The sequence below is a fragment of the Gadus morhua genome, unplaced genomic scaffold (assembly GCF_902167405.1).
Source record: "Gadus morhua unplaced genomic scaffold, gadMor3.0, whole genome shotgun sequence".
Classification (NCBI taxonomy): domain Eukaryota; kingdom Metazoa; phylum Chordata; class Actinopteri; order Gadiformes; family Gadidae; genus Gadus; species Gadus morhua.
Window position 1 is genome coordinate 222,566 of NW_021964149.1, and position 24,617 is coordinate 247,182.

The 24,617-nt window shown below is 44.6% G+C and overlaps 8 non-coding genes across 8 annotated transcripts; all 8 read right to left on the bottom strand.

Annotated features, from left to right (window-relative positions):
* Nucleotides 1-15,849: 15,849 nt before the first annotated feature.
* trnas-aga (transfer RNA serine (anticodon AGA)) lies at nucleotides 15,850-15,931 on the bottom strand. The gene has a single exon. It is a non-coding gene; the product is annotated as a tRNA-Ser (tRNA).
* A 284-nt stretch (nucleotides 15,932-16,215) lies between these two features.
* On the bottom strand, nucleotides 16,216-16,297 carry trnas-aga (transfer RNA serine (anticodon AGA)). Its single transcript has one exon. It is a non-coding gene; the product is annotated as a tRNA-Ser (tRNA).
* A 481-nt stretch (nucleotides 16,298-16,778) lies between these two features.
* Nucleotides 16,779-16,852, bottom strand: trnat-ugu (transfer RNA threonine (anticodon UGU)). Its single transcript has one exon. It is a non-coding gene; the product is annotated as a tRNA-Thr (tRNA).
* A 527-nt stretch (nucleotides 16,853-17,379) lies between these two features.
* trnaa-cgc (transfer RNA alanine (anticodon CGC)) lies at nucleotides 17,380-17,451 on the bottom strand. Its single transcript has one exon. It is a non-coding gene; the product is annotated as a tRNA-Ala (tRNA).
* Nucleotides 17,452-18,321: 870 nt separating this feature from the next.
* trnaa-ugc (transfer RNA alanine (anticodon UGC)) lies at nucleotides 18,322-18,393 on the bottom strand. The gene has a single exon. It is a non-coding gene; the product is annotated as a tRNA-Ala (tRNA).
* A 311-nt stretch (nucleotides 18,394-18,704) lies between these two features.
* trnas-aga (transfer RNA serine (anticodon AGA)) lies at nucleotides 18,705-18,786 on the bottom strand. Its single transcript has one exon. It is a non-coding gene; the product is annotated as a tRNA-Ser (tRNA).
* Nucleotides 18,787-19,267: 481 nt separating this feature from the next.
* On the bottom strand, nucleotides 19,268-19,341 carry trnat-ugu (transfer RNA threonine (anticodon UGU)). The gene has a single exon. It is a non-coding gene; the product is annotated as a tRNA-Thr (tRNA).
* Nucleotides 19,342-19,939: 598 nt separating this feature from the next.
* Nucleotides 19,940-20,011, bottom strand: trnaa-cgc (transfer RNA alanine (anticodon CGC)). The gene has a single exon. It is a non-coding gene; the product is annotated as a tRNA-Ala (tRNA).
* Between the last annotated feature and the right edge of the window lie 4,606 nt (nucleotides 20,012-24,617).

Here is a 24,617-nt window from a genome sequence, read left to right on the forward strand (position 1 = left end):
TAAACAAAACCAAAAAAGTCTTTGAAATCGTCACATAAACAAACTAACTGACAAGACGAGGGATAAATGACAAGGGATATATCTCTTGTCTTTTATCCCTCTATTCTTCACCATTCACGGAGCCTGAGGTGAATAATTGTTAATTAAATAGTCTAGATAGATAGATCGCCTAGTCAAGTCTTTATTAATACCAAACGACACAAATCGTCGGGAATCCATTTAGGTGGTTCGGCCCACACAGGAGAGTAGCCTACAAGACCACACAGAACAAGTCTGACTGGACATACACACAGTACATCACATTAAAACTAGACACGCGTTGATAGATAGATAGACAGATAGGCCTAGATAGATACATATGTTCCATTATTTGCCTTGCGGAGCCAACCAGTCCTGTGCACGTATGCAAATTAGCCATGTGCGCCAATGTCTATTTGTTTTGAGTGCGACGAATGAGTGCAGATCATGATTTGCAGATGCAGATCAGTGAAACATATTTTAACTACTACAGCACGCAGGGTTTTTTGTTCTCAGTTGTAATTAGCCTACATTTTAGGATTTTTTTTTTTATATTGGGGGGAATCACTGTCCTACTTGTTGTCGAAGCACTTTATCGAACAAGCAAAACCGTCTCGGCAATATGGCAAAGGTGTATGGGAGAGTTCACTATTTGATATGGCTGTCTGTAGGGCCTACTAAACGCAAACGGCTCCTTTAAATGCGTCTGCATAATTGAATTGTACGTCATGAGCGACTTGAGCGACCAAAGCGAACAGAAAAATTTGCAGCGAAACTTTGTGAGCGACCAAAGCGTCTTTGACGCTTTGGTCGCTCCTGGTGTGGACGTACAGTTAACGGACGAGCAGAGGTGGTGACGTCATCGCGTCCGCTGCTGTTCCAATCGCAGGTACGTACTCGCGTGCTCACAAGTATGTGCTTGAAGTACAGACTTGCCAAGTACGTGCTTGCAAGTCATCGAGTCCGTAGTACGCGTGCTAGGAATTGAGAAATGGCCATTGTAACTTTTCAAAACCTCTGAGGCAGAGCGTTGTCTTGGTTACGCAAAATTGTTTTTCATTCCCGGCTCCCGATTGGCTCCTGACCACACGCTGTTTGGCCTATCAATTTAAAGTTTTCTAACTTGTTTACGGGTCCTGGCTCCTGATTGGCTCCTTAGAGTTAGGACCGCCCCTGGTATATAGGCTGGAGCTCAAGCAGGCTCTTCAGTCTCACAGCGTGTGTGTGTGCGATCGCGTCCGCGTCTCCTTCTCTAATTTCCCTTGTATTACCACAGTAGTATATACTATATGCCCTCTGTACCAATTCCTATCTGAACTCACTTCCGGTTGGGGAGGGGTGGGGGTGGAGGGGGTATCCCTTCACTTCCGGTTTATGGTTTATGACGCGTCATAAACATAGTTTAAAAAGGGGGCGACGGCTGCTGTAGGGTCCCCGCATTCATCAAGTTGTCTGCAGTGTTCTTTTCCTTCAACATGGCCTGCTCATCAGAAGAAACCCACAGATCAGATAGTGCTATTTGGTTGTATAGGGGCCCTCGAACCCCGTCACCACTGTCTTCTCCCGCCATGGACGACTCTGCGTCGAGCAATGAGGACATTGAAAACCAGATGCCTGATGGTATGTCCGACTTTAGTACGCCTGTGTCTAACTATGTCAATAGTTATGGAGATGCGGCACTGCTTAATGCTCCACTCAAAAGAACGAGGCCTGTTTTAGGCTTGAGAGACCGGAGTGCCGGGGATTCACTCACCCACGTTGGCGAATACGGCTTGGAGTATGTAATATCATGGGTCGATGGCTGTGTTATTTTGAAGGTTAAAGATTGTGCTACAGAGTGGCGGTTGAACGTTCACGAGTGGAATTTTTTCTTGGAGAATTTATGCCCCATGCTAGACGGTGTCCGGGGTACATGGCATGCGGGAACCCATGTATTCCAATGGACCTTTCAGTATGAATCGAGGATTCATCGCATGGATGCAAACTATCATACGAAGAGACCACAGGAGATCATTTTTTTCAGACGCTGTGTTGATACAGACGAGCTACCACAGTGCTATGATATGCATTGCATCGGTAGCTCTCCTCTACGCACCAGTGTTTTAAAAGCTGCAGATTATTTTGATAATGTCTTTTTCATGCAGTGGGCTGATTTGTCAGCACTACGTGGAATTTTTGCAGAGATTGATTCTATGGCTAAGACGAATGAAGAACCATGGAGCACAACTGATGATGAATACCGAATGCGCCTGTTTGAGTCGCCTGGGTTTGATGAGGGGGTACATGGTGTGTTTGAGTATGTTTAGGGTTATGCTAGCATTAGAAAATGTCAGCAATGTATAAGAAGGTGGGGGTACATGCTAGTAGTATTAAGGGTGTTTTATTTTCCTTTTTAAATGTGTTTTTGATAGGCTATGCCTTATATTAATAGGTGTGTGTTGTGTGTTTTTTTTTATTTTCATATTCTAATGGTATATTTTTGATACGCTATGCAGCACAGGTCAATGATGAACACGTGCAAAGTGGGGGTGTGGCTATGGAGACTGCTGATTTAAAGGCTGTACAACCCGGACCCCACTGGCTTCAAGAGTATGCCATCTATCTGGCCGGATTGAATCTGTCCTTCCTACACATCGGAGAGGACAGTGCGCTGGAGGTGGACACTGCTATGAGAGATGACGGATGGCCTGTATCAATACAGATCCGTTTAAACCCTGCATCGTTGGCTGTTCTGCGATTTACCACGGGGCTCTGTGTGGTAGCCATCATCAGCCATCAGAAGCAAGCGGCCTGCTGGGGATGCCAATGTGATTGCCCAAGTCAACGACGCCATTCATGCCTGTAGGGAGCGACACATCATCACTACGAATCCCACTACCATGACATTTGTGTTATGCTGGACAGACACCCCTTCCTGTTACTTTTAGAAACTGTTTTAAAGAAGACTACAGGGTTGACTGTGTCCCCAGGAAAAATCTACGGGGTGGTCGAATCTTATCTATGTGATTTAATGTGCAATACCTATGATACCGAAAAACTGGATTTAATGACCACCGAAGGTGTGTCCGATGAACATCTGCTTCTGATATATGAGGCCATACAAATGTGGCGTCCTACATTGTCATTAGGCAAACCAAAGCCTGTTGTCGAGTGGCGTTTATAATGGGGATTTTGTTTTCTTATGCGTATGATGCGGATAGCAAGGCTGTATCAGATAGACTAGCCGTTTTGATGTATGCTGCCATAGAAAATGATACGTTTGTCCATCATAATGCTTATATCAAATGTATGTATAAGGATTGGAATGATTTGGTCATGCAATTCTTGCATGACAAGCCTACTGATCTAATGTTAGCTGAAATATTTAGCCATTTCTCCGACGGGGAGTGTTTTACTGTCGGTCATGTAATGTGTATATGTGCTTTTGTGTCGGATGTCTTGAAGATGAATAATGCCTCATACGCAGAGTGTATTAGTACTGCTCGAATGATGTCTTGTAAAATGGTGCAGAAAAATAAATCTGCCTGTAAACTTTATCTGAACATTGTTTTGAGCGGACAGACATTTTAAATAAAAAGGATGGATAACTTTGATCATTGTTTCAGTATTCGTTTTTTGTCGCAGGCATACGACATGGATAAACGGCTGCAAAAGACTTATTATGATCCCGCTGGACCAGGGGGTTACGGCGGCATCAATAAACTAAGAACGGCCCTCGAGCATAGTGAGGGTGCAGTACCTCCACTAAAATATATCAAGAAATGGATGCTGAAGCAGGATCCCTACATGTACCTGCACCGATACATTTCCGCAGAAAGTATTGGTTAGTGGGGTAGATAGACAGTTCCAGGCTGATTTAGTGGATATGGCAGAGTATGCATCCGAAAATGATGGTGTGCATTTTCTGTTGACGTGCATCGATGTATTCTCAAAACATGCATGGGTTCGTCCGTTACCATCCAAGAGGGCTATTGACGTCGCTAAAGCTTTTGATGATATTCTCGGCGAAGGGCATACCCCCGATAAACTGCAGACTGACGCTGGCAAAGAATTTTATAACAAGATCTTTCAGCGTTTGATGGAGCGGTACAATGTCAAACATTTCTCTACATCTAACAAGACCAAGGCCAGTATAGTGGAACGCTTCAACAGGACTCTGAAAACCCGCATGTGGAGATATTTAACAGCTGCCAACTCCAAACGATATGTGGATAAACTACAGGATATGGTCCATGCTTATAACCATTCATACCATAGATCGATAAAAATGACCCCGGTCAGCGTTGATAAAGATAATGAGAAAACAGTGTTTAATACGATATACAAAACCACTCAAGAGCCGATGGTGGTGTTTAGATACGATGTTGGTGACACGGTTAGAATTTCAAAAGTCAGAGCTACATTTCGAAAGGGGTATGAGCAGACATTTACAGATGAATATTTTGTAATATCGCAGCGCATTGCAAGGTGTCCTCCAGTCTATAAGCTGCAAGACTATGCAGGTGCCCCTGTCCATGGAACATTTTACGAGAAAGAGCCACAAAAAGTTATAGTGTCTAAAAACAAGGTGTATAAAATAGAAAAGATTATAGATAAAAAAAGGGAGGGGTCTAAGAATCTGCTATATGTCAAATGGCTGGGTTGGCCGGAGGCATTCAATTCATGGATAGCTGATAAGACACTAGTCGATGCGTATAGAGACATACGAGACATACAATCCATTATAACCAGAGTGTACGATGGATAAGGAGGTGTCTGGGGGTTTCTATGTGACTCTAGCGAGTAATGCATCGGCAGGGATCTACCCACAAAATAAGATATGGAATTTTAGAACTAAATTAGCAAAATCTATACACACCAAGCAGCCCTATGAAGTAGGCCTAATTGAAGCTCAGTACCCATGCAGCTGGCATAGTTTTCCTACCGAGGACGCTACGATGACCGTTCACGATGGTAAAACGGGTCATAGGACATCATGTCTATTAGTTGGTGGGCTTTATGAGAGTATCGGATCGTTATTACTACAAATCAACAAGACTTGGGCCAAATATGATCCTGGCGGTAAAGTTATACTACATCATGAAGGTATTAGAAACCGCGTTTATGTAGAAGGAGACGATCACCTATCTATCGTCTTTAGAGGAAAACTGGCTGCTATGCTGGGTTTCGATGCAGGGGTCAAGCTACCAGCCCATAAATCGTATGCAACATACGCCCCCCATCCCACCGATATTCACGGGGGGTGTTACAACATGTTCATATATAGCGACATTGTCGACCATCAGCTGGTCGGAGATAGTTATGTCCCCCTGCTAAGGAGTATTAATATAACCGACACCAGCAGGAGACACTGCATTCACATGTTTGACAAGCCGCATTACGTACACGTAGCCCGAGACCCTCTTGGAGATATTGAAATCGATCTAAAGTCTGATCAGAATACAAATATGAAATTCACATATGGTAAAGTGATACTCAAGCTGCATTTTAGACCTGTAAAACAGTAGAATTCATAGCCCCATCTATGGGGATGAGGGGGTATAGACCGCCTTACGACGAGAACAAATATGTTCAGTATTATTTATACCAAGCAGGGAGTGGGCTACCTGGCTATGAGGGTAGCAGCACACAATATGGAGCCGGCATCGGAGGGATGTTCGGTAGCCTCTTTAGAATGGCTATTCCGTTATTTAGGCGAGGGGTTAGCATAGCAAAGCCTCATCTGAAGACTGCGGCTAAACATATTATAGGCGACGTTATGACCAACATAGCCCATGCTGCATCTACGCCCAAACAGCAGGGGTCAGGCATGAGGGTATATGCCAGAAGAGCAACAAAGTATCCTCCTATAGGTTGTGGGCGTACCCGTACACCGGCACGACGTCGTTAACAGAATAAAAGATTGGCATCTATCAAAAAGAGAGCCAAACCTAAAAGGATCAGGAAGGTGGCAACCCGTCGTTTTAGAGGGGCAGCTAACGATATATTCATCTAGTATAGCAGGGGGGCTGAATAACAATGGCGTTGCTACATAACATGTCAGACGAATGCATTAAGAGCGAACTGGATCTCTTCTCCCTGCCGATGACGCAGACTTCGATAGAAAAAAGTACATATATTGAAATACCCCCGCTATCGGCGCTAACAGATGTTGGACCCATAGAGTTCTTTGTATCGGCCAGTAGCGAAGACTATATAGATCTAAACAATACATATTTACACCTGAGGATCAAGATTACTAATCCTGATGGAACAGACTTGGCTCCGGCGGCACCCGTGGGACTGATTAACTATCCAGGATGCACGTTATTCTCCCAAGTAGATATTACTCTGGGTGATAGGCTTATCACCCAGTCGTCAAACACCTATCCGTACAGAGGCATAATAGAATGCCTGCTAAACTATGGAAACGGAACATTAGACACCCAATTTGGCTGTGGTCTAATCCAGAAAGACACACACGGACATATGGACGAGGTTCTTCCTGGAGGCCTCAATCTAGGCTTAACGGCAAGGAGTGAATATACGGGGCGAAGTCGTATAGTGGAGCTGATATCCCCTATACACGTCTATGTTTTTTCAGGAGAAACTGTTGATTAACGGAGTTGATCTCCGCATGAGATTCATTAGAGCAAAAAATGATTTCTGTCTCATGTCCGATGGTGCTGTGGAATACCGTGTCTCTATAGTGTCTGCAAATGTTTTCATTAAAAAGGTATCGGTAGCACCAGGCGTCAAGCTGGCACATGCCCGTGCGTTAAACCAAGCCAACGTTAAATACCCTGTTGATAGGGTATGTCTAAAGAATGTATCCATCGCTGCGGGCAGCCGTATATATGCACACAGGATAATCTATTTCTAGGACAAATACCCAAGATGGTTATATAGGTTTTGTGAATAACGAAGCATTCACAGGGAGCTATGCCAGGAATCCTTTCAGATTCCAGCATTTCGGCATTGAGTTCTTATCCCTATATTGCGACGGTCAAGCATATCCCTCTAAACCCTTTCAGCCTGACTTTAGAAATGGCCTCTATACCCGAGAATATTTCCAGCTCATTCAGGCTACAGGTCGTCAGCTCAAAGATAGAGAAATAGCTATTAATCATAAGGAATTCGGGGACGGGTATGCATTATTTTGTTTCAACCTTGAGGCAGATGAGGGCTGTGGACAACATGTATCGCTAGTCAGAACAGGGAATGTGAGGCTAGAGGCACGATTCAGAGCAGCACTGGCTACAACGGTCAATTTGATATGTTATGCAGTTTATGTTTCTGTTATAGAAATATCAAATAGACGGCAGGTGCTGTTGGACTATTACTGAAAAAGGGGGTGCGATATGAATACTATAGAGCTAACAGCCGTGTGTCAGAAAATGGCACACAAGGCATATTTTCTTGGTGCGTTACCGTGTAATCACCTACCCCGGGAAATTTATCAGAGGCCTGCAATGATGGTGGTCAACACCGAACCTTCACATATGTCCGGCGCCCATTGGCTAGCTATTTATATTACGGATGAGAGACAGGGCTACTTTTTCGACTCCTACGGCAACCCTCCCTCATACTCTTGAATTTCCTGAGACCATACATCGTTTTCTCGATCAGCACTGTATAGATGTTGTTCATTCTACACAACAGGTCCAGGATCCGTCAAGTACAGCATGTGGGCATCATTGTGTTTTTTTCTTGTTTAATATGCAAAAAGGGGTATCCTATCAAAAGTTTTTGAAAATGTATGGGGATAATTTACCCCGTAATGATGAAAAGGTTTATGACTTTGTTAACCGTGTACAACCTAATGTCTGTAATGAACATGATATGATGTGTGTGCAGTCATGTGTATGCGGATGTAACATGTAGCATGTGTTGTTGTTGTTGCTATGGTTGTTTTCTGTATTGATAATAAAAAATACAATAATTTGATTACATTTTAGTCGTACTGTTTTCCTTTATTTTTTACGGATAACACATACATTTAGATACATAATTTAAAATGGTAACCACTCGGCCATATGCATTCCAGGGGAAGTAATAGATGACAATGGCTGCTTGCGTTTCCTCCTTTTATCAGATGAGACAGGGACGGAGGCCATCGCATTGTCGTCCGTAGTGACGGGACTATGCTTATACATGTTTACAGTTTGTCTGAGCTGTTTATTAGGGATAGACGATAGTGGTATATTATTACTGGCTAAAGATTTCAGAAATACATTCCATCCCTGTGGTCTGACAGATTCGACAACATGGTAAGGGGCGGTAACATTCTTTAACAGATCAAACATATGGGACCCCTTAATAGTTTCGCCTTGTAATATGATCTCCCCCTTGTCCGTCCATGAAACATTTTTAGATTTCTTTAAAGAGTCCAGGATATGTCTGGTATTGCTCTTGCTTCTGACGGGTATATGTTTCATTATATCCTTATAAATATGATCGCCGGTGCCATCATCGTCATCAACACCATGCGGTGCCGCCATAGGTGTATGAACTGGGCCCCCCTCAGCAAGTGACAGCGTTAATTCTCCATGCTCGCGCTGCCCTTGCTTTACCATGGATAGATAACGCTGCAGGACCGCTCCGTACCTGGCAGCTTTTCATATAGGTCTGTATCGGGAGTGTTCAACACCGCAATGGCCTTATCCAGCTCATTTTCAGCAGTCTGTCTAACAGAATCCCTGGGTTGGGTATGCTTTAAGGCATCGAGTTGATGTTGAGGAACTAGATACATCTTGTGCGTATGATCCATTATAATCACCCTCCTCTTGAGAACAGGCTTGTAAACAACGGTATGGCCACAGACAGTAGGGGTAGAAGAAATCCACCAGTCTGATTGATTAGTCTTTTCTTTCTAGATATTAGTACATTTTTATTGGCGAGTATTCTGAGGTCCTTCTTTCGTCTACGCAATTTCGTATGCTGGCGTGGAGTCAGAGGTATTTTGCCCTGTAAAATGTTCAAGGCTATTTCACACAGCGAGTTGATAAAGTCGACGTTAGCTGTCCTGAGGATAACTTTACGCTGAGCCGGAGGGGCGCTATATAGTTGCTTAAGACGCTCGCGGTTTCTACTTATGCGTGAGGACATGGTCTTTTGGGCTAATCACTTTGGCTCTCTGAGTGTATACAACATGTCGGTCTGACAATATATCTGTTCTAAGTCTTATGTTGTCTGGGGTCATGGCTTTAAAGTCTACAAGCAGATAGCCGTAAGGCATGTCGGTAGCATCGTTAAAGGCTTCTAGAAAATATTTTGTCTTGCATGGAAACATCTGTTTGGCTATCAACATAATCTGATATTTGTCCCGAGGGTTCTTAAACAAAACCATGTAATTGGTATTTAGACTAATTGTACGGCTGGTTTTACCCTGCATAAATAAATTCTGGACCAGATACATACAACTGAGATTACGATGGTGTACATATTTGGTAAAAACGTACTGAACCTCTATATTATTGCATGCATCGTTCATCAAGTCGTCAATAATGAGCAGATTTCTAGTATGGACTGGTAAGATTGCATCATCACATAGAGATTTGGGGATCCCTTCTACAAAGTGAATGTTCCTTATTTTAAGCAAATCATCATATATGGGCTGCCAGCATGAATAAACATATACTATATTTTCAATCTTTTCTGAGAATAACCGATCCATATTTTCAATGACTGTTTTGACAAAGTAGGTTTTGCCGCTGTTTGAAGGTCCCGATACTACCATGCTGAACGGGTGTTGAAGTCTAGGGTCGAACGTAGTGTGTACAGCAGCCATCTCTGCGGTCTGTGTGCACCCCCTCTGATGGACGGATGTATTGTGACCATAGAACCGTGAAACATTTGACAGTTAACATTCTTTATTAACACCAACATGATTTTTAGCACAGTCATTCATCATTAATACATGATGCATAAAAAAGTATATACAGATACAATATGAATACCCCCCAAAATACAGAAATGATTAAAATAAAAAAGATGAAAGAAGAGAACATGGATCATTTGAAAACAATAAAAACAAAATAGTTAATAACATGATTATAGTATAGTATGATTAGATTTTCTTAACACAATATGCATACCCCCTCAAAAATATAAAATGAATAAAAACATGGATCATTTGAAAACGATATGTAAAAAGAAGAAGAAAAAACATGGATCATGTGAAAAAAGTGAAAAACAATAAACAAAATGGTTAATAACCGTAAGGAAGCGTGGTGTAGTCGGGGAAGACCCTGCGTTTGTTGTAAACCACCCTAAGCCGTTTAACTACAGTAGCGTTTTTAAGCAGAAACCTAGTCTTATCTCGCTGGATGGTATCTACTGTGGTGGTGACGTCGGGGGTTTGAGGCCGATGGTTGACAAAATCATCCAATAGACATTTCAGTGTCTGCTGGGTGACCACTTTAGCATTTGCTGCATTTAAAGTCACCCCTTTGCTTTTGACCTCAGACTTGTGGTGACGGGTGTGGTATGCATAGCTTTTAGGACCTGTTGAGACATATTCGCTAATGTAATCCTCCTGTTCGGTACCATACAGATCACCATCATTTATCTCGTCGGTCAAGTCGCCCAGATAAGGGCCTAAAGGGGGTACCCAATCACCCTCCTTAGAAACAAAAATGATGCTGTCTGTGTCACAATAGAGGACACGTTCCTGTAGTTTGTCTAGAAGATCGTAGAGCATGAGCCTGGCATGGGCGGTAGTCACAGCCCCCACAATCACGTTGACATCCCGCGCCCTTGCGAGACGTGCATCTACGTGTTTCCATTGTACAAGGGCCACATCATCAGAGATAAAGCAAAAGTGACCAATGTGATAGCTATCGCTAAACATGAGCTGAGTGAACCTTTCAGGTTCTGAAATTAGCTCACAAGTGGGTAGGTCTGGGCGTAGTGAAAAGCGACCCCACAGACTGTTTAGAATCAACTTGTTGCAATTACGCATGGCCTTATTCACACACATGTTGTCGTGATCCAGCTGTATGCCTTCCTTTGCCAGGTAGTTTTGCACATACACCTGCTGTTTCTCCGCAGTATCCACTGTGCTGGGGTATCCTGAAGCCTCCTGTTTACGCTTGAGAAACGTTTTGACATACCCTTTAAACAGAGTCTTTGACAGTTCGGGGTAGTGCCACACCTCATGCATCTGGATTAACACGTAACCCATTTCAACTGCTTTTTGTAACTCAAAAGTCACCCAGGTGCCTGTCAGAGCCCGTTCATCGTCGCAGTGATGACACGCGTCTGCCTGATTGAGCTCAGTGGCACATGTACCACAGAGGGGGAACATCAGCTTCCCCTGGCATCTGTAAGGGGGCACAGGATGGTAAAGACCTCTGGGGGGCAACACAGTGCATTTGATGATGCCGAAATACCCATCCAATGGACCAAAATCCCTGAAAATGATCTGGGGGTGCCCTACAGGATAAGGACAGCGAGCCTGTACTGTGGGGTAGAGAGAGGTAAAGTCATAGTAGCGTATTTTCTCACCGGGCTCGGCCTTGTGATACATTTTGATGGCATTGGTGCGACCCCCATAGAGAGAGTCGCGAGGATCAATCCTAGGTTGTATCTTCAGAGTAGCCAAGAATGCCTGCACTGCAGCATTGGTCTTTTTCAGACGGTGCCACTCACACTCCCACATGACCACGACTCTTAAACCATGATCTCTTTTGAGAGCCTTGACTTTGAGGTGAAACTGCACCCATAATTTGCCATAGGTCTTTTTGAGGACAGGGTTCTGGTGGCCAGCATTGTAACAATGTTCACACCCATGATAAAAGCAACCTGCAAATTCATAGGCTGTGTTTATAGACGGTGCATGTCCGTCTAGGAAGAATGGGGCATATTTAGCCTCTCCATGGTTGAGAGCATGCCGAATCTCCAGGTTATTGGAGTGGGATAGATATTCAAGCCACTGGATGGATGCACATGAGAACGACTTTTGCTTTTTCCGATAGACCCCCTCGTAGGTCAATGCCAGGACGTTTTTCTTCAAGAACGACTTTTTGAAGGTGGCCATGCACGCCGAAGCCAGAGTGGCATAGGCCAAGGGGTCTATAGTGGCACACTCTATGAAATTTTCCCTGTAGATCCCACACGCCGTGTACAGGATCCTCACATCGTTGACACAGTAGCGACGCAGCTGTTTCTGAAAGTCAAATTTTTTGCGTCGTACAGATCTGTACCAAATAGCGAAATCTGTCTTTTGATCGCTAGTCATGGAATCATAACCATAATATGAGATCTCAGGGTAGGCACCGACATAAGACTCGTTGGCCCGTGCGTTGAATTTATGAGGAAAATTACCTTTTGCCATATCATCAAAATCCAACGCCGCCGGTGCATTAGCCAATCGCATGGGCAAAAAGCTAAATGAGTCGACCCATCTCTGATGGTAGGCGTCATCACGCATCAAAATTACTCTGCTACCCTTCATGACTTAAATGGGTTTAATACCCTGCTTGGTCATGTAATCCAGGACGATATAGTTATCAAAGCCCGACGCATTGTGTGCAACAAATGTATACAACGTATACTCCCCTGTTCTGTAGCGTTTCACAAACTCTCTTACACAATCTAGACCGGTAGCATACCATTCTGCGCCTTCAGACGTAATAGCAGCCACACAGTTTGCTTCGTGACGACCATCATGCATGCGCGTTTCGAAATCATAGTATATGTATTTATTAGGCGGAGCGTCGTCATCATCCGATGGACCCCAGCGACCACCCCTGCGTTTCTTTTTCTTTTTCTTTTTGTACGGCTGGATATAGCAATCATGTATTCCATCATCGGGCATCGGCTCCCCACAGATACGACACTTTGCCTCGCTGCATACATGACCATTATCGTCACCCTCCCCCTCCTCCTCCTCCTCCTCCCCCTCCCCCTTCTTCTTCTTCTTTGGTATGATATACTGTCGACAACAACGATCGCAGTATTTGAGCTTTTCACAAGGTATCATGTCATGTTTGGCAGAATGCTTCTTGTGTGTGTTGTAGCAGACCTGCGAGCGGCATATACGACTGCAGTCCTTGCACTTTATCGTACGACCTGCTAGTCTATCGCACACTGTCAGACACACATTGGAATGGATCGGGCATTTGTGGAATAGAATTCCCTCATGGGCCTTGTAACAATATTCACACACATATCCCGTACCAAAGAATGCCGTTCTGTTCTCTATGCAATGATAATGGTTATCATGGAGGTACAACCATACTGTTTTAGGATGTTGGGCCGTATGTGTCTGGAACATCTCCAGCTTCTTGAATGCATCATTATGATGAAATATCAGGATTTTAACATCTAGATGTCTCTCAAATTTGGAAACATCCGAGAAACCCACAGAGTGATCTCGCCAACCCCTTCATCACATTGCGACCCATGCAATACATCGATCTGCAATGATATGTATAGACTCTCTTGTGCACTATCCAACCACCAACCGACAGCGTTAAGTACATCTCTTGTGTTTGCCACCGCATACAACACGCCCCTTGTGTCTAAATTGTGTCGCCTCTAGCCCCTCCATGTCATCTAGGCCTGGCTCGTTCGAAACATTTATCTGTGCTGCCTGATATAGAGCATTAACCATATTATGGCCCCATGCATCCGCTGCAATTAACACACGCCTAGTTCTATCTATGCCAACACATATTTCCCGCATGTCTAAACAACCTTCTGCATACATGCCCCCACCCCCCACATGTCCTACGGCCGACAAATGAGACGTATCGCCGGTTGCGTCATACCTCATTGCCATCTCTTCAAGTTCTAAATCCATAATGCTACCCCCACTATCAGATCTACGCCGTCCCCCGATCACTCGGTGTTTGGAATCAGACCATACAGCCCCATGTTGCGCGATTTGAGGGTTTATGACTGCATGGATAACCTGGTTAAAATTCTTCGGAGCTAAAACACTATGTGTGGCGTCCTTGCAAGCCTTTTTATAAGGAATGTGTGGCTGATCTATGGCCAGCGGTGAGCAGGGTATAGCCAACCCTATTCCCGCCGGCCTTTTCAAATTTTTCTTGGATAGTCGACTTGGTCCGGGGGTTCGCTGTTTCACAATGGCCGCGATAGGTACTAAACGTGGATCAAAAACAAAATACAAAAGTATTTATGGGTTAGGTTTGGCTGTTTTAGATGCTAAATAAATAGATAATTTATCTTGGTAATACACGGTCCTATAGATATACTAATAGCGGGCGTATTAACAACTTACCAAAACTACCGCTTGTCACCACATTAGTCTGGTCGGCTAGAATAGGTCTTTGAATGTTGAGCCGAATATCATGCGAACCTGTTACACATCAGGAAAACACAAATTTAATCGTTGTTCTACATGAATATACCATAACAACTAATGATAATAAATGATATAGAGAGTGTTATGGAACTATACATTATACACTACTATAAAAACAAACATACTTCCACGTGGACCCTGCTGCTGTTTCACGCTCTCACCGCCGGCGCCGCGAATCGCTGTGGAGTAATCACTGCTTCAGTCAGATATAAACAGCTGATTCACATAGACATAGTCATAATATAATCATCATACACGCATATGAATACTTACAGTCAGTCGGCATAGTAGCGCAGGACGGTTCAATGTTTTGTTTTTTCTTCCAACCGCTACGACGCGTTTACTATCTTAGAATAGCGTGTCTAACGTCCGGGTCAGAGGCTGTACTCAGCCATACCAATGGGGCCCGTATATTTATGCCTGATAGACGCCCCTCTGTAGATATTCGCACCTAAGACCCTGCGTCATAGACTCCCGGCCAATAGGTACTGGACACACACATACTCAGGTACCGCCGGCCTACACCCACTCGTCGCATCATAGACAGACAATATGCTATTGAAAAGTAAAGTTAATCCAAATACACTATATTAGATGAAAATTACTAGAATATCTGTTAATAGTATCATGATATCACCTAATATATTGTCAATGTGAACCACAGTCCGTATCTTCACTATGATAGTTCTACCATCGGTGGAACCCCCGACTTTTAACCCTAATATAAATATACCTATAAATATTTATATATATCTATATCATATCCCTATACGGATGATTACGGACATATTATCGGTAGGGTTAGGTACCCCCATCACTATATAAATGTATCTGCCGGTTTCGTAAAATAGTAGGGTAGATTAAAAAACACATTATTACGTCACACACACACACACGCACACACACACACACACACACACACACACACCCTCCAAATCACTCTGCATATAGTACCGGGGAGACTTCAAACAGCACGTGTCGTCCAGCGCCAACGACTCACCCCATAATGAACATATGGGGCCTGGGTGGACGTCAAGCATATGTGTGACAATGGAGGCGTTGCATCTCCCCAGACATTAAGGCACCGAATTATACACCCCTCAGTTTTCAATGGCATTGACTGACACTTTTATCCTGCACTACTTACAAGTACATTTGTTATAAGAATTGTACCATATAATGATGCTGCTGTCCACATAATGTTAATAGAATCATAACCCATGAAACATCTGTTGACACACACACACACACACACTGACAGGGGTACTTCAAACAGCACGTGACGATCCACCTATCTACAGTGTCCCACCTCACACTCTCTACGGCCACAATACATCCGTCCATCAAGGGGCTCACCCCACAGTCCGCATTGACGGCTGGCTGTCCTTCCAACAGCACTGTGATCATTCTGCTAGCACACCTACAGACCAGACTCGGTGGCCTCACATACCCCTAACACACCCCCACCAGGCACACATACACACGCACACGAATGAAAGTTCATATTCAGATAGAACCGTTATCGGCAGGATTCGAACCTGCGCGGGGAGACCCCAATGGATTTCTTCTCCATCGCCTTAACCACTCGGCCACGACAGCACACTTTTAGAGTTTCACGTCTCTGGCTTTTTGTAACAGGACGAGTCTGGAACACTTAGGGTAGGTTAAGCCTTGCTTGATCTAATTTTGAAATAGTCTTTAAATTGACTGAAATTGACTGACCTGAAGCTTTGCCTAATGATACAGCCAATCAATAGGTTGACTTGCACTAGGCCATCCTACATGCTTAGATTAACATATTTGCACTGATTTCATGCAGTTTCACCGTAATATGTGTATGTGTTGGCTGAACAAGGGAATGAAAGATCGTATTCAGATAAAATCGTTGTCGGCAGGATTCGAACCTGCGCGGGGAGACCCCAATGGATTTCTAGTCCATCGCCTTAACCACTCGGCCACGACAACACACTTTTCGAGTTCCAAGTCTCTGGCTTTTTTGAACAGGAAGAGTCTGGAACACTTAGGGTAGGTTAAGCCTTGCTTGATCTAATTTTGAAATAGTCTTAGAAATGACTGAAGCTAGCTTTGATCACATCTTGGAGACGGCAGGCATTGAACCTCAGGCCTTCTACATGAGAAACATACGCTTTGCCGTTGAGAGAAGTCCCCCGTGTTACTTCAATTGTACATCTGTAAAACCGATTCCTGAAGCTTTGCTTAACGATAGAAGGGACAAATAGGCCATCAGTTGGCATTAGGGTATCATACATTTTATAGAGAATTTTGCTTGCCTGCCGCCGTTGTCATTGATGGAAAGTCTATTGCATTGATGGATTGCAAGTTTACAACCACAAGCAAGATTGCCAGTAAGGACAATTCCGTTTTTTTTAACTGCAAGAAACACTTTTATCACATCTACACCAGATGATGCTGTTGCAATATGTGTAGGTACTGCTGGGAGTTGAACCCAGGGTCTCCTGTTTACAAGACAGGCTCTTTCACCAGCTAAGCCACAGTACCCCTATTGTATTGTTTACTTGAGACACCAATGAAAAAGGTCTCATGTAGCCTGACCCGATCATATGTTAAGCTATCAGAACTGGTGGCTAAAGGAATTCCAATTGAGTAGGTTACTTACATCATACAACTTACTGATGTGATTAGAACACTGCCTCTTCTGTGAACGAGACAGTCACTATGACAGTCCCAGCCACCGTACCCCTCTCAGTTCAGGAGAAATGCTTCAGCAAATGATTGGGAAGACAACGAAAGAGGTCTGCAGTACCATGACATATTTCTGTTGATCCTTTAAACAGTCCCTTAAACATACACTGATTAACCTGTACAGTTGACGGCAGGATTCCAACCTGCGCGGGGAGACCCCAATGGATTTATAGTCCATCACCTTAACCACACAGTTTCGACATTTCAATTCTCTATCATGTTCAAACATTAGCATTCTGCCACATTTTTGGTAGGTAAAGCATTGCGTGACCTCATTTTGTTTAAAGATTCATTACACAGTAACATTCAGCATCACTACAATTTGGAGATGCCGGGGATTGAACCCGGGACCTCATACATGCGAAGCATGCGCTCTACCACTGAGCTACATCCCCTTTTTGTATTAATCAGTACATCTCTACTATCAATACCTGAAGCTTTGCTTAATGATACAGCCAATCAATAGGTTGACTTGCACTAGGCCATCCTAAGAGATGAAGATATTTGGCCTGCCTGCTAAAAGCAGAGGTGGTAAACTGGTGTGGCAGATTTCAATCATGGAGCGGGGGATCCAATGGATTTCTAGTGCATCAGCTTAACCGCTTGGCCAGGGCAATGGTGCTTATCGACCTCAAGTCTATCAGTTGTTCGAACAGTAACAGACTGCAACGCTTGAGGCTGTGTGATCATATTGTGAAATAGTCCTACACCCTTGACCACAGCTTGCTTTGATCACATCTTAGTGATCGGACCTCAGCACTCCTACATGAGAAGCTTTACAGATGAGCCGAAGACAGATTACTTCAATTGTACATGTGGCAACAGATACATGAAAGTTTGCTTAACGATACAAGAGGGGAAATCGGCTATCGACTGGCAGTACGGTATCATACATTTCTTAGAGAAGTAGTCTGCGTACAGATAGCAGAACTGGCCAACGCTTGTCGGCAGGCCTGAATCTTCGTCGTGACGCAACAATGTTTTTCTCTTCTGTGGCTGTCAACACTTAGTGCATAAACGTACCGTACTCATATCAATGTGTTGACCGGCACTACCTTTTGAGCGCACACTAGCTTTTGAGCGCACAAAAGCGTGCGCTTTTGAAATCGCACGCACTGATTAACCTGTATCGTTGACGACAACACAGTTTCAATTCTCTCACTTGTTTCGAACATTAGCATTCGGCAACATCTTTGGTAGGTTAAGCATTGCGTGACCTCATTTGATTAAAATAGCACTCACATGACTTTTCTAGGGCAATCAAATGGAGATGCCGGGGTTTGAACCCGGGGCCTCAAACATGCAAAGCATGCGCTCTACCACTGAGATACATCCCCTTACTGCTCAAGAATTTACATTTTAAACCTGCTTCGGAACGCACCAAGGGTTTTCTCATCCTTGGCAATCAGCACCGGGACCTGACAACACTAGTCTTCGGATCTATCAGACCTTTAAATATTAACATTTTATGTTTTGAGAACATGTTGTCAGATGATTTCGATTGCTGAGTGCCTTTCCAGATAATGCCAGATTTTAAATATGGCGCCATCTACATTCTTAGATTAACATATTTGCACTGATTTCATGCAATTTCACCGTAATGTGTGTAGGCTGAACAAGGGAATGAAAGCTCGTATTCAGATAGAACCGTTGTCGGCAGGATTCGAACCTGCGCGGGGAGACCCCAATGGAATTCTAGTCCATCGCCTTAACCACTCGGCCACGACAACACACTTTTAGAGTTCCAAGTCTCTGGCTTTTTGGAACAGGAAGAGTCTGGAACACTTAGGGTAGGTTAAGCCTTGCTTGATCTAATTTTGAAAAAGTCTTCAAATTGACTGAAGCTAGCTTTGATCACATCTTGGAGACGGCAGGCATTGAACCTCAGGCCTTCTACATGAGAAGCATACGCTTTGCCGTTGAGAGAAGTCCCCTGTGTTACTTCAATTGTACATCTGTAAAACCGATTCCTGAAGCTTTGCTTAACGATAGAAGGGACAAATAGGTCATCAGTTGGCATTAGGGTATCATACATTTTATAGAGAATTGTGCTTGCCTGCCGCCGTTGTCATTGATGGAAAGTCTATTGCATTGATGGATTGCAAGTTTACAACCACAAGGAAGATTGCCAGTTAGGACAATTCCGTTTTTTTTAACTGCAAGAAACACTTTTATCACATCTACACCAGATGATGCTGTTGCAAAAAGTGTAGGTACTGCTGGGAGTTGAACCCAGGCTCTCCTGTTTACAAGACAGGCTCTTTCACCAGCTAAGCCACAGTACCCCTATTGTATTGTTTACTTGAGACACCAATGAAAAAGGTCTCATGTAGCCTGACCCGATCATGTGTTAAGCTATCAGAACTGGCGGCTATAGGAATTCCAATTGAGTAGGTTACTTACATTATACAACTTACTGATGTGATTAGAACACTGCCTCTTCTGTGAACTAGACAGTCACTATGACAGTCCCACCCACAGCACCCCTCTCAGTTCAGGAGAAATGCTTCAGCAAATGATTAGGAAGACAACGAAAGAGGTCTGCAGTACCATGACATATTTCTGTTGATCCTTTAAACAGTCCCTTAAACATACACTGATTAACCTGTACAGTTGACAGCAGGATTCGAACCTGCGCGGGGAGACCCCAATGGATTTATAGTCCATCACCTTAACCACACAGTTTCGACATTTCAATTCTCTATCATGTTCAAACATTAGCATTCTGCAACATTTTTGGTAGGTAAAGCATTGCGTGACCTCATTTTGTTTAAAGATTCATAACACACTAACATTCAGCAATGTTTCGGGATCGGATCATTTTTGACTTCTACCTTATATAAGGGATTCATTCATAATCATCGCGTCACCTTCACTACAATTTGGAGATGCCGGTGATTGAACCCGGGACCTCATACATGCGAAGCATGCGCCCTACCACTGAGCTACATCCCCTTTTTGTATTAATCAGTACATCTCTACTACCAATACCTGAAGCTTTGCTTAATGATACAGCCAATCAATAGGTTGACTTGCACTAGGCCATCCTAAGAGATGAAGATATTTGGCCTGCCTGCTAAAAGCAGAGGTGGTAAACTGGTGTGGCAGATTTCAATCATGGCAACCGATACATGAAAGTTTGCTTAACGATACAAGAGGGGAAATCGGTTATTGACTGGCAGTACGGTATCATACATTTCTTAGAGAAGTCGTCTGCGTACAGATAGCAGAACTGGCCAACGCTTGTCGGCAGGCCTGAATCTTCGTCGTGACGCAACAATGTTTTTCTCTTCTGTGGCTGTCAACACTTAGTGCATAAACGTACCGGACTCATATCAATGTGTTGACCGGCACTAGCTTTTGAGCGCACACTAGCTTTTGAGCGCACAAGCGCTATAATTCTCCCATTGGTTTGGGGAAGGAATATCATGCGGACGGACATAATGGAAACGGAAAATGGCAACGGAAAAGGCTTGGATGGAGTAGACCAGGGATGCCAGGGTGAAATTGGTCAGGGGGCCAGATTTTTTTGAAGTGAGATCTCAGGGGGCCGGATTACACTATCGGACTGAAAAGGCCTGAAAAGGCCAAAGACTGACTCAACACATGGATAGGTAGGCTATTTTAAATTATGCTTGAAGGCCTACCGATCGAAAATAAATTGCATTGGCCCTCATTGGATGCAATGGCCTACCGTGCGCTGATCTTTAGCGCCCACTGTTTTGGAGAATTTAAGCAACATACAGACTCTGACGACGTCTCCTCAAACTCTATTTGTGAAACATGTGGACAGTGTAGTGACGCTGCTAGCAGGGAGCAGCAGAGAGCTGCAATGACGGCGGTCCACCTTAGTCCATCCCTGGTTTTGCAACGCTACGTTTCTTCAAATGATCACGCAAACGATGACGCCCAAGCAGTGTAATGCATTGCGTTCAAATATGTAACTCTGAGTCTGGAATAACGTATTCATTCATTCATTATGGATCTAATCATTGTTTCTGTACAAGTCCCGTCTCTGGCCACGGCAGCGCTCTCACTCCTTACGTCCTCCTCCTGTATAAAAGCTAATATGGTCTAGTCTATAAATGCTTACGGCCATACCACCTTAGGCACGCCCGATCTCGTCTGATCTCGGAAGCTAAGCAGGTTTGGTGGGGGTCTGAGGGCGGGGGAAGGGGGGGCGGGGGAGGGGGGTGAGGCTGAGGGGGGGTAATCACTGCTCCCCGGTTGTCCCAGGTCTTGCAGTTTTCCTCGAAACACACAAAAGATGGAACTATGCACACAATTCTGAAAACTTGAAGCTCATGAATCAACTACAAGACTCTATTCCATTGTTTTCACGCATAAAGAAATTCTAAATCTCATTTTTGCCAAACTCGAAGCACAAATCTCCCATTGAGCCCACTTGGTTCACCTGGAGACCACTGGCCTTCAGAACACCACGCCCAATTACCAATTGGTCTCACTCACTGTACAGACTGATGTACATGTACATCTGTTTCACCTCATTTATATTCTTCTTTATATTTTTTATTGGCCTACAAAAAGCTTTTTTTGCAGTCAGCTCAGCTGAACATTTACTGTATTACAGTAACCAATAAATATTTGCTTTGTTACCTTTTTGTACTTGTGCACTGATTTCATCATTACATCCCCCGAAAGACAGTCTAAACATTTTCTTACCGTAGTGTTTTTCATTGTACTTCAGTGCAATTACTGCACTGGGTGTTTTGCCAAAATAGGTAACATTGGTGTATTTTCAGAACTCCAACAATGTTGCAGTATCAACTATAGGTGTACAGTACGACTCTGTGGGATTGTGAGTTTAACCCATTGGAGCTCATTGGATCGACAAATATGCATTGTTTCCTATACTGCTACGATTGTGTCGATGCAATATTTATATTCTGCTCCTCCTCCTCCTCTTCCTCCTCCTCCCCCTCCTCCTGCTCCTCCTCCTCCTCCTCCTCCTCCTCTTCCTCCTCCTCCTCGCCTCCACCTCCTCCTCTTCCTCCTCCTGCTCCCCCTCCTCCTTCTCCTCCTGCTCCTCTTCCTCCTCCTGCTCCTCCTGCTCCTCCTCCTCCTGCCCCTCCTGCTCCTCCTCCTCCTGCCCCTCCCGCTCCTCCTGCTCCTCCTCCTCCTGCCCCTCCTGCCCCTCCTGCTCCTCCTCCTCCTCTTCCTCCTGCTCCTCCTCCTCCTCCTTCTGCTCCTGCCCCTCCTCCTCCTCCTCCTCCTGCCCTTCGTCCTCCTCCTGCTCCTCCTCCTCCTCTACCTCCTGCTGCTCCTCCTCCTCCACCTCCTCCTCCTCCTCTTCCTCCTCCTCCTCCTCCTCCTGCTCTCTCTGTCTAATTATGTCATTACCTTACACACAAATGGCGACGACGTGCTAATGACTCATGGCCACTGCGGAGGTTGATCCAGTTGAAGATAAGTCAGTTCAAACTGATCAACCCTGTCTCATCAAAATTACGTTCCCAGAGAACTATTCGGCATTCTCAATTACGTTTGGCAAAAAACGTATTTTGTCCGTGATTACGTTTTATTGAACGTATCGCAAATACGTTCGGTCTCAGCCTATTTTTTGCCATTTATTTACTTTAAGATTATGTTTTGCTTGAAACGTATCCCAGATATGTTGAATGTCAACGTATAGCACATTATTGTCATTAAGGCATATTTCCCTTTCGGGGAACGTTTCATTTAACGTATTTAGTCTGAAACACGTATCTTGGCCGTGAATACGTTTTATTGAACAACCTACAAGGTTATAAAATACATAAATTCCTTGTTATATAGCCTACAATACATGAATTATAATTATTTGACAACTTCCCATCACTGCCAGTACGGCGAAGGTGACGGTGATGCAGGGTTGCGAGCTTCACGGGTTGTTTTAAAAACGGATTCGCGGGTGTAAACCTCAAAGGCGCGGGTCAAGGTTTTCTTGGGTATTTCAAAACTGTAATAATAAGGACATTTATTAAACAACTAGACAACAACGGCTGCCAACGGCTGCCAGATCATTAACCTTATATAAGTGTGGTGTAAGTCAGTGTAATGGAAGAACTCAAGATGTGGTGTGGATCAGAATAGGAGCATTCTACTAAACACAGCAGAAGCCAAAACCCGCAAGGAGGAGAGAGAACCCCCATGTTGGATCCGTATAGCCTTTTATCCTCCAGCCAATCACACGCCCCTGAGCAGAGACAAGGAGAACACCAATAATCCAATCTGCCCATGGGCGGGGTTAGCTGGGCCGTCACAAGCCTACCTGGCCCCGCCCCCTTCTGCCTCCACCACAGACCGGGCCCTCATCATGGTTTTTATCCTCTTCCCCTAGCCCCCATCCTAACCTCTCCCTCACCTGACCCTTACCCTAACCCCGCCCCCCCTGGTCCTAAACCTAACCCCTCCCACCCTAACCCCAACCCCCTCCCTCACCTGGCCCTTACCCTAACCCCGCCCCCCCTGGTCCTAAACCTAACCCCTCCCACCTCTCACCCTAACCCCAACCCCCTCCCTCACCTAGCCCTCACCCTAACCCCGCCCCCCCTGGTCCTAAACCTAACCCCTCCCCCCTCCCACCCTAACCCCAACCCCCTCCCTCACCTGACCCTCACCCTAACCCCACCCCCTCTGGCCCTAAACATAACCCCTCCCCCCTCCCACCCTAACCCCAACCCCCTCCCTCACCTGACACTCACCCTAACCCCACCCCCTCTGGCCCTAAACATAACCTCTCCCACCCCTTATCCTAACCCTAACCTCCTCCCTCACCTGACCCTAACCCTAACCCGGGTCCCCCCCTGACCCTAAACATAACCCCTCCCACCCCTGACCCCAACCCCCCTCCCCCATCTGATCCCCATCCCAGCCCCCGCCCCCCCACAAAGGATCCCCCATTTATTTTTTTTCATACCACATGTGTGTGTGTTTGTACTCTGGCCCCGCCCCCCCGCCACAGCCCCAGGGCCCCCCCTCCGTCCCCCCATTTTTTATTTTTCATAACATTTATGTGTGTTCATTCTGCCCCCCCACCCCAGCCCCAGGGCCCCCCCTCCGTCCCCCTATTTTTTTTTTTTCATATGTATATTATTATTAATAACAATATTATATTAATATGATCTTCCACTGCACCCACTGTTATTATTTGGTATTTTTTGTTATATGCCCCGTGCCCCCCTTCCCTGTCATCCTTTTATTTACTTATTCCTCATCCCCCACTCACCTGCTGCCCCTCTTCCTTTAATATATCTTTAATGCATTAACCCTGTTTAAACGAACACAATATTTACCTTTATTGTTCGGCGTCACTTTGCACCCCCTGTTGGTGACCCAGATTAACGCCAGCGCCACGGCTTTCGATGCTTCATCTCCTGGATGTTTGGTGGTATTGCAACGTTAAAGTACAATAACATCAAAACGTTTTTACAACGATCTAATTCGACCTTATTATCGGCCCCACTTGTAATTATATTTTTATTCACCCTCCCAGCTCCCCATTGCCCTTTCCCTCGACTCCTCCCTTCATCCCTATCTTTAATGAATTAACCCTGTTTAA